The sequence below is a fragment of the Pseudophryne corroboree genome, chromosome 9 (genome assembly GCF_028390025.1).
Source record: "Pseudophryne corroboree isolate aPseCor3 chromosome 9, aPseCor3.hap2, whole genome shotgun sequence".
Classification (NCBI taxonomy): Eukaryota; Metazoa; Chordata; class Amphibia; order Anura; family Myobatrachidae; genus Pseudophryne; species Pseudophryne corroboree.
Window position 1 is genome coordinate 71,715,737 of NC_086452.1, and position 16,738 is coordinate 71,732,474.

General features: G+C 49.4%; 1 protein-coding gene and 1 pseudogene across 1 annotated transcript in view; one reads left to right on the forward strand and one right to left on the reverse strand.

Moving 5' to 3' along the window:
* Positions 1 to 16,738, reverse strand: part of LURAP1 (leucine rich adaptor protein 1) — a 37,965-nt gene that overhangs the window by 14,120 nt on the left and 7,107 nt on the right. The window lies entirely within an intron of this gene.
* LOC134963385 (5S ribosomal RNA) lies at positions 1,029 to 1,147 on the forward strand (annotated as a pseudogene).

The following is a 16,738-nucleotide window of genomic DNA, read 5'->3' on the forward strand; positions in this document are numbered from 1 at the left end:
GTTATATGGTAAGTGCTAATAGGGCTAAATAATTTCCCTGATTAAAGTGTTGCTATCTGTGGGACATGACCACAAGATAGAAGGGGCTTACGATCCTCCAATCACTCCAACAGGCCAGGTAAGCAGGTCAAATTTGCCTCAGGTACAGAGATGGTGCCATTAGATGACAGTGTGAGCGGACTATCTGCACTTACCATATAACAGTGTGATTTTTGTGTATAAGGGGTTTCTCCCACATATGGGCCAAATTCCAGTTTCTTAACGGAGGCCAGGTCAGCGTTATTTTCTATACTACTTATGTCTCATTATTGTCTGCAGATAATTATGGCATCAAAAATAATATAGACAGAATACTCTATTCCGAACACAGGCATTTCTTTCAGCATCTTTCCCACTTTGATATTGGGACAAACGTTTTTTGTTATTTTGATATCAGTATACTCTTCTATTGTACAATTAATTTGCACTATACTGCTGTTGATCCAAAATAACCTATATCTAGTCATGATGTTTCAAGCATGCTCTCCCTGATATTGTGGGAATCTGTTTACAATCTGAATTCTGTTATTCTAATCAATATTTTTTTATGCATGGTGATATACCTCTTTCTGAATCCTATTCTCTTCTGTGAGATATAATTTATCTTCTATTTACATTAGGGTCAAAGGGGGAGATGCCAGGGAGGTCTTCCCCGTACCATTAGGACTTGTTAGTCCCTTGTGTTAATAAATATTTGTAGCAGTTAAACCGCCCCACTACCCTATTGAAGTTATCAGCCTGCCATACAGTCCCTCTGAGAGGAACGGTCTATCTTATATATTTCTCTATTCACTCATTTCGTGGACTCTCATCCACGATTCTTGGTGCACTGTACCACATTTGTGGGAATCTCTGAACCGTGTCTAACGTGGAAAGCAGATTCACATATTTTCACCCTCTTTATCTAGTCATTTCTCTCTCCTATATCTCCTCTTGTTTTCCTTCTCAATTTCTTATATAGGTGCACTCTCATTGGTGTACACATAAATCTCTACTACCATACCACGCTGCCAGCGCCCGATCTCGTCCGATCTTGGAAGCAAAACAGCGTTGGGCTGGGTCAGTATCAGGAAAGGAGACTGCCTGCGAATACCTGGTTTTGTAGAGCGGGAATTAATTTCCCTTTCCAAACGATACGAGACACCAACAGCAGTATCACCACTAATTCTATCCAGTATTTCTCTATTAGTGTCTTTATATTCTTTATTGCAATTGAATGCCTCCAATTCTGTCTATAAAGATTGTATTTGTACATAATTTAGGTATTTAATCCTTAGTGTGGTGACCATTGATTACCATTCTACTAAATCTAAGTTAAGTCTATTTGGACTCTCTTAAATATTCTGTTTTGACCACCCCCCGGTCCCATCAATACAGAAACCCAACAATCCAATGTCTACAACCTTTCCGAACACTCTTTGAAATAAAGAGACCAGAACATTTTAAAGTTTTTTACAAAATCTTTATTCTCTCACTGATCCTTGGGATGGGAAATTTTGGTTTAATAATATCAATAAAAGTTATGTTTTAAACATTTTCCAAGAGTGCACCCACATAAGAGCCTTCTTTTTTCTCCCATTGTAAGTCTCGGGTTCCGGAATCCCCAGTTAGGGGTTGTACCCCCCTTCCCGAGGTGATTAGTGTGGTGAGCGCAGCGAGCCCTCGAGGGGACATGCTGCGCTCGCCGTCGAGGTACTTCCCGTCGGGATTCCGGCGTCGGTCTACTGACCGCTGAGGTCAGGATCCTATACTGAATCCATACAGACAGCCACTTTCAGAACACATTTGATGTCTCCTCACTCTCTTGATTAATCATAGATATAACCAAGCACTATTTTATGAAGAACAGAGGAGCTCACATTGATAAACGGCCGAGCTAGCAAATCAGTCATACGTTAGACATTGGTGTGTCGCGTTCTAACCTCTTCCACCATGTGCACCTCCTGGAGCTGCGCCAAACTACAAATAAAGGCAGAAACAGAGCAGAGCATAGGAGGTGTGCAGTGCAGCAGACCATGAAATGGGTGTGCGCAACCTGAAATGCACCAGGAACACAGGACCAGGCTGCAGGACAGATGCAATTTAAAAAGAAAAACAAAAAAGATATGCAAGATGAAGCAATATATTTAATAATATTAGGGATATAACTGGTCAGTGACTTATTGAAGCTGTAAGGGTGCTACATGTGAATCTGCATTCTCAGACTGGGGAAACCATGTAAAATTATGTATAGTCTTCAGACCCAACAGAGATATTACATTTCATTAGGGATCCACACTGCCTAATACCCCTTTCACATCGCAAAAATAACCCGACACGGGTCAGTGTGCAATGTGCAAGGGGTCTTGGAGAATTCCTGGGTCGCCTGACCCGGTAATTCAAACCGGGTAATAAGAAGGGTTATTCCTGGACTGAATGCGGGGTCAGTGGCAGCGTAAACGGATTCCTGGGTCGATGCGACCAGGGACCCGTTCACCACATGGGGAGAGGCGGCGCAGAGATGAGCTCATCTCCCAGCGCCGCATCCACCCCTGCCGCTATGGCAACCGGCCCGGCATATTGCCGGGTCGGGAAGCCAGTGCAGAGGCTCCAATGCCAGATCCCACCCGGGAAGGACCCGTTTCCAATTCCCGGTTGGGATCTGGCATTGGAGATCTGAAAGGGGTATAACACGTTTCATGAGACTGTTACAGATCATTGCACTTAGCTATATCATTTGCACTGGAGTACGGCATAAAATCAGCTTTTGTCTGTCTAGTATAAGTCAGGAAATGAGAGCCAGTGTCCGATTGGTTTTTATGGATTAGTGTAAAGGTTGCACCTACACTATGTAGACATAAAAGACTGCCCCCCCACTTGCGCAACCAAATGGTGTGCTCCTGCAGCAAACACGTGTTCCTGAAGGTATAAAACGGGTAGAGGAGCACTGATTAGGTCATTTGCTAACAACATTGCTTGCCGGAAGGAGCTAACCGCGCTATAAAAGGGGATCATCGTAGGCTGCGCGATGTCATGTTTCCTGGACAACACTGGACTGGTATACAGAACATCTGGTAACCCGGATGGACTGGCCAACTCAGAGTCCAGATCTTAACCCCACTGAGAACCTCTGGGACGAATTGGAGTGATGGGAGGTGTTCTAGACCGACTTAAACTTCTTCCATTTCACAGTTGGTCACTGCCAGCACTACATAACATACCGCCTGCTGTTGTCCAGGAACTTGTGGACAGTTTGCCAAGAACGGTATCTGCAGTAATCACTGCACATGGTGGACCTACACCGACGTCAATAAAACCTCATTCATCTATTTGCTGTCAAAGGGCCTAATTCAGACCTGATCGTAGATGTGCTAAATTTAACACATCTACGATCAGTCACACAGTCATGCGGGGGGACGCCCAGCACAGGGCTAGTCCACCCCGCATGTCAAGCCCGACCCCCCGCACAAGTACAAAAGCATTGCACAGCGGCGATGCTTTTGTACTTGAAGAGTAGCTCCCAGCTAGCACAGCTCCTGCACCCGGCTGAGTGTGACATCCCGCAGCCGCCGCGCCCCCCCAACGGTCAGGGTACGCCTGCGTTGGCCAGACCGCGCCCCCTAAATGGCGGGCAAACGCCACCGGCCCGCATCCTCCCAGCGACCGCCTCTGTCAATCAGGCAGAGGCGATCGCAGGGCTGAGACAGCCATCGGCTGTCTGGCATGCGCCGGCGCACTGGGGCGTCGGCGCAGTTCAGACCTGATCGGTTGCCGTGCAAAAACGCACAGCAGCAATCAGGTCTGAATTAGGCCCAATGTCCAATCTCTTTTGTCTACATAGTGTACATTTGGTCTGAGTATATGAGCAATAGAAATGTACCAAGCACACAGCAACACTCAGGGAAGTGCAGGACTCAGGCAAGTCTCACATTCTGGTCAGAAAGAAAGAAAGAATGATCCTATTAGTCTTACACCGGGGAGGCGCGGACAGCAGGCACCTTCCCCGCAGTTTCTGCCTAAAATAGAAAGGAAGAACCTAATATGCGATATGATCCAGTGAGGCGACATCTCCTGTTACCTGACGTAAGGGGCCAGGGATTACCCTGCAGTACTAATGACAGACGGCCCAGCCGTGTATATAAACCTGCATTCATTACATACTTAGATTGTGTGTGTAATACTGTACAACCTTCTGTAATGAGCAGGATATTAGAAGTAGTCAAAGATATCCAAGGTGACTTTATCCATAGTAGTTTGCAGTAAGTATTACATATAATAAGAATTTACTTACCGATAATTCTATTTCTCGGAGTCCGTAGTGGATGCTGGGGTTCCTGAAAGGACCATGGGGAATAGCGGCTCCGCAGGAGACAGGGCACAAAAAGTAAAGCTTTAGGATCAGGTGGTGTGCACTGGCTCCTCCCCCTATGACCCTCCTCCAAGCCAGTTAGATACTGTGCCCAGACGAGCGTACATAATAAGGAAGGATTTTGAATCCCGGGTAAGACTCATACCAGCCACACCAATCACACTGTACAACCTGTGATCTGAACCCAGTTAACAGTATGATAACAGCGGAGCCTCTGAAAAGATGGCTCACAACAATAATAACCCGATTTTTGTAACTATGTACAAGTATTGCAGATAATCCGCACTTGGGATGGGCGCCCAGCATCCACTACGGACTCCGAGAAATAGAATTATCGGTAAGTAAATTCTTATTTTCTCTATCGTCCTAGTGGATGCTGGGGTTCCTGAAAGGACCATGGGGATAATACCAAAGCTCCCAAACGGGCGGGAGAGTGCGGATGACTCTGCAGCACCGAATGAGAGAACTCCAGGTCCTCCTTAGCCAGGGTATCAAATTTGTAGGATTTTACAAACGTGTTTGCCCCTGACTAAATAACCGCTCGGCAAAGTTGTAAAAGCCGAGACCCCTCGGGCAGCCGCCCAAGATGAGCCCACCTTCCTTGTGGAATGGGCATTTACATATTTTGGCTGTGGCAGGCCTGCCACAGAATGTGCAAGCTGAATTGTATTACACATCCAACTAGCAATCGTCTGCTTAGAAGCAAAAGCACCCAGTTTGTTGGGTGCATACAGGATAACAGCAAGTCAGTTTTCCTGACTCCAGCCGTCCTGGAACATATTTTCAGGGCCCTGACAACATCTAGCAACTTGGAGTCCTCCAAGTCCCTAGTAGGTGCAAGGCACCACAATAAGCTGGTTCAGGTGAAACACTGACACCACCTTAGGGAGAGAACTGGGGACGAGTCCGCAGCTCTGCCCTGTCCGAATGGACAAACAGATATGGGCTTTTTTGAGAAAAAACCACCAATTTGACACTCGCCTGGTCCAGGCCAAGATCAAGGTCACTTTTCATGTGAGATGCTTCAAATCCACAGATTTGACTGGTTTTAAACCAATGTGATTTGAGGAATCCCAGAACTACGTTGAGATCCCACAGTGCCACTGGAGGCACAAAAGGGGGTTGTATATGCAATACTCCCTTGACAAAATTCTGGACTTCAGGAACTGAAGCCAATTCTTTCTGGAAGAAAATCGACAGGGCCGAAATTTGAACCTTAATGGACCCCAATTTGAGGCCCATAGACACTCCTGTTTTCAGGAAATGCAGGAAACGACCGAGTTGAAATTTCTTTGTGGGGCCTTCCTGGCCTCACACCACGCAACATATTTTCGCCACATGTGGTGATAATGTTGTGCGGTCACCTCCTTTCTGGCTTTGACCAGGGTAGGAATGACCTCTTCCGGAATGCCTTTTTCCCTTAGGATCCGGCGTTCCACCGCCATGCCGACAAACGCAGCTGCGGTAAGTCTTGGAACAGACATGGTACTTGCTGAAGCAAGTCCCTTCTTAGCGGCAGAGGCCATGAGTCCTCTTGTGAGCATTTCTTGAAGTTCCGGGTACCAAGTCCTTCTTGGCCAATCCGGAGCCATGAGTATAGTTCTTACTCCTCTACGTCTTATAAGTCTCAGTACCTTAGGTATGAGAAGCAGAGGATGGAACACATACACCGACTGGTACATCCATGGTGTTACCAGAACGTCCACAGCTATTGCCTGAGGGTCTCTTAACCTGGCGCAATACCTGTCCCGTTTTTTGTTCAGACGGGACGCCATCATGTCCACCTTTGGTATTTCCCAACGGTTTACAATCATGTGGAAAACTTCCCGATGAAGTTTCCACTCTGCCGGGTGGAGGTCTGCTTCCCAGTTTCCATTCCCGGAATGAAACACTGCTGACAGTGCTATCACATGATTTTCCGCCCAGCGAAAAGTCCTTGCAGTTTTTGCCATTGCCCTCCTGCTTCTTGTGTCGCCCTGTCTGTTTACGTGGGCGACTGCCGTGATGTTTTTCCCACTGGATCAATACCGGCTGACCTTGAAGCAGAGGTCTTGCTAAGCTTAGAGTATTATAAATTTACCCTTAGCTCCAGTATATTTATGTGGAGAAAAGTCTCCAGACTTGATCACACTCCCTGGAAATTTTTTCCTTGTGTGACTGCTCCCCAGCCTCTCGGGCTGGGCTCCGTGGTCACCAGCATCCAATCCTGAATGCCAAATCTGCGGCCCTCTAGAAGATGGGCACTCTATAACCACCACAGGAGAGACACCCTTGTCCTTGGATATAGGGTTATCCGCTGATGCATCTGAAGATGCGATCCGGACCATTTGTCCAGCAGATCCCACTGAAAAGTTCTTGCGTGAAATCTGCCGAATGGAATTGCTTCGTAGGAAGCCACCATTTTTACCAGGACCCTTGTGCAATGATGCACTGTTTTTAGGAGGTTCCTGACTAGCTCGGATAACTCCCTGGCTTTCTCTTCCGGGAGAAACACCTTTTTCTGGACTGTGTCCAGAATCATCCCTAGGCACAGCAGACGTGTCGTCGGGATCAGCTGCGATTTTGGAATATTTAGAATCCACCCGTGCTGTTGTAGCAGTATCCGAGATAGTGCTACTCCGACCTCCAACTGTTCCCTGGACTATGCCCTTATCAGGAGATCGTCCAAGTAAGGGATAATTAAGACGCCTTTTCTTCGAAGAAGAATCATCATTTCGGCCATTACCTTGGTAAAGACCCGGGGTGCCGTGGACAATCCAAACGGCAGCGTCTAAAACTGATAGTGACAGTTCTGCACCACGAACCTGAGGTACCCTTAGTGAGAAGGGCAAATTTGGGACATAGAGGTAAGCATCCCTGATGTCCCCGGACACTATATAGTCCCCTTCTTCCTGGTTCGTTATCACTGCTCTGAGTGACTCCATCTTGATTTGAACCTTTGTAAGTGTTCAAAAAATTTTTTTAGAATAAGTCTCACCTAGCCTTCTGGCTTCAGTACCACAATATAGTGTGGAATAATACCCCTTTTCCTTGTAGTAGGAGGGGTAATTTAATTATCACCTGCTGGGAATACAGCTTGTGAATTTTTTCCCATACTGCCTCCTTGTCGGAGGGAGACCTTGGTAAAGCAGACTTCAGGAGCCTGCGAAGAGGAAACGTCTCTACATTCCAATCTGTACCCCTGGGATACTACTTGTAGGATCCAGGGGTCCTGTACGGTCTCAGCGCCATGCTGAGAACTTGTCAGAAGCGGTGGAGCGCTTCTGTTCCTGGGAATGGGCTGCCTGCTGCAGTCTTCTTCCCTTTCCTCTATCCCTGGGCAGATATGATCTTATAGGGACGAAAAGACTGAGGTTGAAAAGACGGTGTCTTTTTCTGCAGAGATGTGACTTAGGGTAAAAACGGTGGATTTTCCAGCAGTTGCCGTGGCCACCAGGTCCGATGGACCGACCCCAAAAAACTCCTCTTCCTTTATACGGCAATACACCTTTTTGCCGTTTGGAATCTGCATCACCTGACCACTGTCGTGTCCATAACATCTTCTGGCAGATATGGACATCGCATTTACTCTTGATGCCAGAGTGCAAATATCCCTCTGTGCATCTCGCATATATAGAAATGCATCCTTTAAATGCTCTATAGTCAATAAAATACTGTCCCTGTCAAGGGTATCAATATTTTTAGTCAGGGAATCCGACCAAGCCACCCCAGCTCTGCACATCCAGGCTGAGGCGATCGCTGGTCGCAGTATAACACCAGTATGTGTGTATATACTTTTTATGATATTTTCCAGCCTCCTGTCAGCTGGTCCTTGAGGACGGCCCTATCTATAGACGGTACCGCCCCTTGTTTTGATAAGCGTGTGAGCGCCTTATCCACCCTAAGGGGTGTTTCCCAACGCGCCCTAACTACTGGCGGGAAAGGGTATACCGCCCATAATTTTCTATCGGGGGGAACCCACGCATCATCACACACTTTATTTAATTTATCTGATTCAGGAAAAACTACTGTAGTTTTTTCACATCCCACATAATACCCTCTTTTGTGGTACTTGTAGTATCAGAAATATGTAACACCTCCTTCATTGCCTTTAACGTGTGGCCCTAATAAGGAATACGTTTGTTTATTCACCGTCGACACTGGATTCAGTGTCCCTGTCTGTGTCTGTGTCGACCGACTAAAGTAAACGGGCGTTTTAAAACCCCTGACGGTGTTTTTGAGACGTCTGGACCGGTACTAATTGTTTGTCGGCCGTCTCATGTCGTCAACCGACCTTGCAGCGTGTTGACATTATCACGTAATTCCCTAAATAAGCCATCCATTCCGGTGTCGACTCCCTAGAGAGTGACATCACCATTACAGGCAATTGCTCCGCCTCCTCACCAACATCGTCCTCATACATGTCGACACACACGTACCGACACACAGCACACACACAGGGAATGCTCTGATAGAGGACAGGACCCACTAGCCCTTTGGAGAGACAGAGGGAGAGTTTGCCAGCACACACCAAAAACGCTATAATTATATAGGGACAACCTTATATAAGTGTTTTCCCTTATAGCATCTGTTTTATATATTTCTAACGCCAAATTAGTACCCCCCCTCTCTGTTTTAACCCTGTTTCTGTAGTGCAGTGCAGGGGAGAGCCTGGGAGCCTTCCCTCCAGCCTTTCTGTGAGGGAAAATGGCGCTGTGTGCTGAGGAGATAGGCCCCGCCCCTTTTTCGGCGGCCTCGTCTCCCGCTTTTAACGGATTCTGGCAGGGGTTAAATATCTCCATATAGCCTCCGGAGGCTATATGTGAGGTATTTTTAGCCAAAATAGGTTTTCATTTGCCTCCCAGGGCGCCCCCCTCCCAGCGCCCTGCACCCTCAGTGACTGCCGTGTGAAGTGTGCTGAGAGGAAAATGGCGCACAGCTGCAGTGCGCTACCTTTAGAAGACTGAGGAGTCTTCTGCCGCCGATTCTGGACCTCTTCTTACTTCAGCATCTGCAAGGGGGCCGGCGGCAAGGCTCCGGTGACCATCCAGGCTGTACCTGTGATCGTCCCTCTGGAGCTGATGTCCAGTAGCCAAGAAGCCAATCCATCCTGCACGCAGGTGAGTTCACTTCTTCTCCCCTAAGTCCCTCGTTGCAGTGATCCTGTTGCCAGCAGGACTCACTGTAAAATAAAAAACCTAAGCTAAACTTTTCTAAGCAGCTCTTTAGGAGAGCCACCTAGATTGCACCCTTCTCGGCCGGGCACAAAAATCTAACTGGCTTGGAGGAGGGTCATAGGGGGAGGAGCCAGTGCACACCACCTGATCCTAAAGCTTTACTTTTTGTGCCCTGTCTCCTGCGGAGCCGCTATTCCCCATGGTCCTTTCAGGAACCCCAGCATCCACTAGGACGATAGAGAAAATACCCTTATGCCTAGACTAGCTGTTCTACCTGTTCTTCGCACGGGTGTTTCTGATTTTCACGGTTGTAAAAATAAATGAGTGTTAATAATTTGGTAAATCTGTAGAGATGTAAATTAGAGACGTTTTAATGTAAGTAAATATTAATCCATGGTTCTTGGCGTTACCCGAGGAGCGCCCGTAGCAGATACGGGAAAAAGCGACAGGACCATTTTTGAAGTTTATTAAATTATACCCACTTGTGATGCAATCCAAATTTTGATCTGATTGTCCGTTTGGGCATTATCGTTCACCCGCCAAGTAGTTTCCTACCTGCGCTGGCAGGCATCTACCTGCCGTGTTCAGGGTCACAGTGGCTGTGTGTGACGTCACGCCGCAGCCAGGGCCCGCCCCCGCAACGGTCCGTACACGCTTGTGTCGTCCAGACCGTGCTCCACCAACGGCGTCCTAACGCCGTTGGCACACCTCCTCCCGCCCAGCTACCGCCTCTGCCTGTCAATCAGGCAGAAGCAATCGCACCAGTCAGATGCTTTCGCATCTCACTGGGTGCACATGCGCAGTAAGCCTGCCGCACGTGTGCACTGTGTAAAGGGCTTCAGAGTGCTGTTGTAGCAGCAATCACCTCTGAATTAGGCCCATATTTCATCTCCAGTTACCCAATACTTTACACCCAGCTCTACGCAGCGTCTTTACAGCATCGGGTTACAGGGCACCAACCAGTGAATGATGTCCTATAATGAAGCTATTTTACCTTCCTAGGAATCAAGACAAGTTTATGGAGCCGTGTTTCATCCTGCCTAGGAAACTCTGTATTGTGGACGCAGAGATGGTGAACAGGAAGAAAATGGGGAGAGCGGTATGTCTCACCCGTAATTCCATTGTGAAACATGATCTGTCAATGGGGTCGATTCAATTCACAGATAGTTGAATAGCGCCGGGAATTAGCTCCCAGCGCTATTCAATTCAGCCCAAGTTAAGTCGGCGAATGCCCGTTCTCGCAGACTTAACAGGTTGATTTGTCGGGAGAACGGGCATTCTCCGACTTAACTCCCCGCCGCGATGCTGATTCCCGACAGAATCAGCCTCGCGGCAGCACTTTTGTCGGATTTCTTCTCTCATCCCCCGGGGGTGAGAGAAGAATTCCCGACAATTCAGTGTCACTTGGCGCTGTATTGAATAGCGCCGGGAGCTAATTCCCGGCGCTATTCAACTGTCAGTGAATTGAATCGACCCCAATGTAGGGTTTCTGTGGGATAATGCCAGTAGTTATTATAGAGTGTGAGTAATTTTCTGTATCTTTCTTGCATCATTTATATACTATATAACCACAATATGTGCACTAATAAAGGCACAAAATGCAAATTCTTGTAATAATTCACCACCGCCCGTATCTGGAGAATACACAGCAGACACTTTACAGACCCAACCATTATGCGACAGCTCTGACCATGCTCCATGGTCCTAATTCAGACCTGATCGCTAGCAAGCGATTTTTGCACTGCTGCGATCGGATAGTCGCCGCCTACAGGGGAGTGTATTTTAGCTGTGCAAGTGTGCAAACGTATGTGTAGCAGAGCGGTACAAACAGATCTTGTGCAGTCTCTGAGTAGCCCAGGACTTACTCAGCTGCTGCGATCACATCAGCCTGTCCGGGGCCCGAATTGATGTCAGACACCCGCCCTGCAAATGCTTGGACACACCTGCATTTTTCCAAACACTCCCAGAAATCGGTCAGTTGCCACCCACAAACGCCTTCTCCCTGTCAATCTCCTTGCGAACACCCGTGCGAATGGATCCTTTGCACAAAGTCGATCCGCTTTGCACCCGTGCGATGTGCCTGCGCATTGCGGTGCATACGCATGCGCAGTTTAGACCTGATCGCCCGCTGTATGAAAACGTAGCCTAGCGATCAGGTCTGAATTACCCCCTATGTTACAGCATCAAGAAGTCCTCTGGCCATTATATAACATTCAAGGGAGCATAAGTCCCCGTGCACAGTGGCAATGCAGTCTAGGCTTGCACCTAAATATCCCCTAGGCATATAGGTTTGTACCTATACTACAGCACTTACCTGGAAGCACAATGTTTTTTTTTGGGGGGGGATGGGGGCACTAAAGCATGACACAATGTGCGCAGGGGGGCACTACACCATGGCACAATGTGTGCAGGGGCACCTGCACTAGGGCATCTACATGGGGGGGGGGGGGGGGTTGTTGTAGCGTGGCACAATGTGTAAAGGGGGCACTACAGCCAGACACAATGTGTGCAGGGGCACCTACACTAGAGCACCTACATGGGGGGGGGGGGTTGCTGTAGTGTGGCACAATGTGTACAGGCGGCACTACAGCGAGACACAATGTGTGCAGTGGGGGCACTACAGCTTGGCACAAGGTGTGCAGAGGTTAACACCAGCTTTTGCTGGTGTAACCCTATAGAAGCCTATTGGCTTGTTTCCGCATCTCCCCACAGAGCCAGTACAGCACCACAGAGCACGCCCCTTCACCACCTGCTGGCAGCCTCCCAGAGGATGCATGTGCCAGGCCCCCTGGTGCTCAGGGCCCCCGCACCCTCCGACCTCACCTTCCGGCAGCAGGGGAGAAGGAGCCCATACACACCACAGAGGCTGCACTCTCTGAGCCCCGGGAACAGTTGCTGGGGTGCCGGCCGATTATTGCACAGGATAGCACTTATCGGGAAAGCGGTCCTTTGCAATACTAATCACATATGTTAGTAAATATGCGATTAGTATCTATGCAAAGTGTGAAGGAATGTTCTGCCATATGTTAGTACATCCTGCCCAGTCTCTCTGATTCTGTATATGGAGTGCTACAATGTAACAGCAGTAGCTTTTTTCCCTGTTGTGCTCCGTATACAGACTCAGCCACACACTATATACAAGTATATCACACTACTCAGCACAGTCTCCTTGTGTTGCGATTAAGATGCATTTTCAGCAAAAAAAGACGCCCGCCGTTAGCAGAGCTGGCGGCTCACTCACGCCAGGCAACTAGCGCTGTGTGGCAGATTGAGGCTAGATGTAGGAGGACGCATATGTATAAGGAAACTGATAACCATAGGGTGAGCACAGCACAGCGTCACTGTATCCTGGGTATACTGAACAGTACTGCCTGCCACAGGCACAATCATTCCACATGACAGGTCTCTTATAAGGAGGATCTACCAAGTTGTGTGGGAGGAATTGGGAAATGCTACAATCATGAACACACTGCAGGCAGACACTGTTATGGTACAACTCACTGGATGATCAGAATTACTCAGTTATACTGAAGTGTTCACAGGAGTCATTGCACATCACAGGCAGCATGGCCACTGTACACAGGAGTCACCTGCACACCACAGACAGCACGGCCACTGTACACAGGAGTCACCTGCACACCACAGACCGCACAGCCACTGTACACAGGAGTCACCTGCACACCACAGACCGCACAGCCACTGTACACAGGAGTCACCTGTACACCACAGACAGCACGGCCACTGTACACAGGAGTCACCTGTACACCACAGACAGCACGGCCACTGTACACAGGAGTAACCTGTACACCACAGACAGCACGGCCACTGTACACAGGAGTCACCTGTACACCACAGACAGCACGGCCACTGTACACAGGAGTCACCTGCACACCACAGACAGCACAGCCGCTGTACACAGGAGTCATTGCACATCACAGACAGCACAGCCACTGTACACAGAAGTCACCTGCACATCACAGGCAGCATGGCCACTGTACACAGGAGTCACCTGCACACCACAGACAGCACAGCCACTGTACACAGGAGTCATTGCACATCACAGACAGCACAGCCGCTGTACACAGGAGTCACCTGCACACCACAGGCAGCATGGCCACTGTACACAGAAGTCACCTGCACATCACAGACAGCACAGCCACTGTACACAGAAGTCACCTGCACATCACAGGCAGCATGGCCACTGTACACAGGAGTCACCTGCACACCACAGACAGCACAGCCACTGTACACAGGAGTCATTGCACATCACAGACAGCACAGCCGCTGTACACAGGAGTCACCTGTACACCACAGACAGCACGGCCACTGTACACAGGAGTCACCTGCACACCACAGACAGCACAGCCGCTGTACACAGGAGTCATTGCACATCACAGACAGCACAGCCGCTGTACACAGGAGTCACCTGCACACCACAGACAGCACGGCCGCTGTACACAGGAGTCACCTGCACACCACAGACAGCACGGCCACTGTACACAGTAGTCATTGCACATCACAGACAGCACGGCCGCTGTACACAGGAGTCACCTGCACACCACAGACAGCACGGCCACTGTACACAGGAGTAACCTGTACACCACAGACAGCACGGCCACTGTACACAGGAGTCACCTGCACACCACAGACAGCACGGCCACTGTACACAGGAGTCACCTGCACACCACAGACAGCACGGCCACTGTACACAGGAGTCACCTGCACACCACAGACAGCACAGCCGCTGTACACAGGAGTCATTGCACATCACAGGCAGCATGGCCACTGTACACAGGAGTCACCTGCACACCACAGACAGCACAACCGCTGTACACAGGAGTCATTGCACATCACAGACAGCATGACCACTGTACACAGGAGTCACCTGCATACCACAGACAGCACAGCCGCTGTACACAGGAGTCATTGCACATCACAGGCAGCATGGCCACTGTACACAGGAGTCACCTGCACACCACAGACAGCACAGCCGCTGTACACAGGAGTCACCTGTACATCACAGGCAGCACGGCCACTGTACACAGGAGTCACCTGCACACCACAGACAGCACGGCCACACTGTACACAGGAGTCACCTGCACACCACAGACAGCACGGCCACACTGTACACAGGAGTCACCTGCACACCACAGACAGCATGGCCACTGTACACAGGAGTCACCTGCACACCACAGACAGCACGGCCGCTGTACACAGGAGTCACCTGCACACCACAGACAGCATGGCCACTGTACACAGATGTACATGCACACACCGCAGACAGCTCAGGCCACTGTACACAGGAGTCACCTGCACACCACAGACAGCAAGGTCGCTGTACACAGGAGTCACCTGCACACCACAGACAGCACAGCCACTGTACACAGGAGTCACCTGGAGCACGGCCATTGTACACAGATGTACCTTGCACATACCGCAGACAGCTCAGGCCACTGTACACAGGAGTAACCAGCACACTGTCCACCACAAACAGCACAGCCACTGTTCACAGAAGCCACCTGCACACCATACGCTTGGGGGAGACCTTATACGCCCCGGGTAGACGTAGATGCAACCTTATATGCCATAGGGAGACGTAGATGCAACCCTATACGCCCTGATGAGGGAAAGCAATCACGATACCGCCAGTCGGGATCCCGGTGGTCACAAAGCCGACGCCGGAATCCCAACAGGCGGTGAGATGCCACCCCCAGAATATCGGCAACACAGGCTATTCTCCCTCTGTGGGTGTCCACGATACCCATAGAGGGAGAATATAACCTGCCAAGGGGCATTCTAGCGCTTGCCCTGCTGCCGGTGTAATGGCGGACAGGATCCCGTGCACCGGTAATCAGTACGTATTCCCTGGGGAGATGTTGGTGCAACCCCATACATCTAGGGGAGATGTAGGTGACACCCTATATGCCTAGGTGAGATGTAGGTGGCACCCTATACGCCTAGGGGAGATGTAGGTGCAACCCTATATGTCCTGGAGAGATGTAGGTACAACCTTTTAAGCCCCATGTAGATGGTGCAACCCTATACGCCCTGAGGAGGGGAGGCAATCACGATAGCGCCAGTCAGGATCTTGTCGGTCACAAAGCCGACGCCGGAATACCGGAGACACAGGCTATTCTCTATCTGTGGGTACCCACGAAACCAATAGAGGGTGAATATAACCTGTGGCGAGCGCAGCAAGCCACCGTGCCCACAGCGTGACGAGCCCACAAGGGGCTTTCTAGTGCTCGCCCCATTGCCGGCATACTGGCGGACGGGATCCCGGTGTTGGGATCATGACAGCTGGGATCCCGTCTGCCGGTAGTCAGTACATATTCCCTGGGGAGATGCAACCTCATACACCTAGGTGACGCCCTATACGCCCTGGGGAGACGTAGGTGACGCCCTATACGCCCTGGGGAGACGTAGGTGACGCCCTATACGCCCTGGGGAGATGTAGGTGACACACTATATGTTCTGCTGAGTTGTAGGTGTAATCCTACATCTCCTTAATGCAATCTCTCCTGTAACGGGTTAGTACGGACAGTGTAATGGTTAGCATTACTGCTTCACAGCACTGAGGTCATGGGTTCGATTCCCACCATGGCCCCAACTGTGTGGAGTTTGTATATTCTCCCCGTACTTGCATGGGTTTCCTCTGGGTACTCCGGTTTCCTCCCACAATCCAAAAATATACTGGTAGCTTAATTGACTCCTAGTGTGAATGTGTCTACATGTGATAGGGAACATAGATTGTAAGCTACACTGGGGCAGGGACTGATGTGAATGGCCAAATATTCTCTGTAAAGCGCTGCAGAATGTGTGCGCGCTATATAAATAGCTGGTAATAAATAAATAATAATCCTATACACCTAGGGGAAAATAAGAATTTACTTACCGATAATTCTATTTCTCGTAGTCCGTAGTGGATGCTGGGGACTCCGTCAGGACCATGGGGAATAGCGGGCTCCGCAGGAGACAGGGCACATCTAAAAAGCTTTTTAGGTCACATGGTGTGTACTGGCTCCTCCCCCTATGACCCTCCTCCAAGCCTCAGTTAGGTACTGTGCCCGGACGAGCGTACACAATAAGGAAGGATCTTGAATCCCGGGTAAGACTCATACCAGCCACACCAATCACACCGTACAACTTGTGATCTGAACCCAGTTAACAGTATGATAACAAAACGAAGTAGCCT